Source organism: Myotis brandtii, unplaced genomic scaffold (genome assembly GCF_000412655.1).
Source record: "Myotis brandtii unplaced genomic scaffold, ASM41265v1 scaffold354, whole genome shotgun sequence".
Classification (NCBI taxonomy): Eukaryota; Metazoa; Chordata; class Mammalia; order Chiroptera; family Vespertilionidae; genus Myotis; species Myotis brandtii.
The window spans coordinates 1,324,005-1,324,998 of NW_005363609.1; positions in this window are offsets into that span (position 1 = coordinate 1,324,005).

The following is a 994-nucleotide window of genomic DNA, read 5'->3' on the forward strand; positions in this document are numbered from 1 at the left end:
GCCTATAAAATGTGGGGGTTTACTCCTAAATGGTTATCGTTTTCAACCCTGCTCCTAAGTGGGAATGAGCCGATGTGACCGTTCCCCCTGCTGGCAGCCTCTCCTCCCTCAGGTCTGTGTGTTCCCCATAACGCACTGGTTCCTCTGCATCCAGAGAGAATGTGCATTTGTTAGGTGTTCACAAACCGGAATAAAACCACTGAATTGGAGTGAGGGGAGATGGAAGCCAGGGACCCACATTGGTGCTTGTAACCTCTGGTGCCACGGACTCCAAACTATGGACCTACTTTGTTTCAGCCGCCAAGTGCGTCTAAATCCCCAGGTGCAGGAAGAACGGTTTCCCTGTGGGCAGGTGCTTCTCAGTTCTCAAAGTAGGGTGGGATGTTAACGTTGGACCTGGGATGTCAGCATAGTTGGTGGGAACAAAATAAGACAGTCAAGGGGCTGTCTGGAATGATGAGTTGTCTGAGTTATCTGGAGACAAGTGTCCTATCTCCCCACCAATCTCCCCACCTCCACCACAGCCTATGGTGCAAATGCTGGAGCCCTGCACGCAGCCCTACCGCCAGGCAGGAAAAGCTGGGCCTCCGGGCATCCTAGGCACAGACTGGGGCCTCCCGTGCGCGGTGGCCTGGTGGAGCCCCCTGGAGCTCAGGCGGGAAAGCTAGCCAGGGCTTGGGGAAGACCAGGGACCCGGACAAAGGGCTTCCGAGTGGAAACGTGCCCAGGCTGGGTACAGCGGCGCGCTCGGGGTGCAGGCTGGTGGTTCCCTGAAGCCAGCGCCCTCCTTTCCCTTCTCCTGGGGGCTGGAGACCTGACCCTACCGCCCTAATTCCCCAGGGGGCACTGTCACCCCACCCCCGGGCGCTCCCCACTCCCTGGGCGGACGCTGCCCTCCGCTGCCTCACTTCGGATTCTGGGCAGCGGCAGCGCCTGCAGAGCGGGAACCCCGAATCCGCTCTCCGAAGCAGGTGGTGCCGCCCCCGCTCCGGCT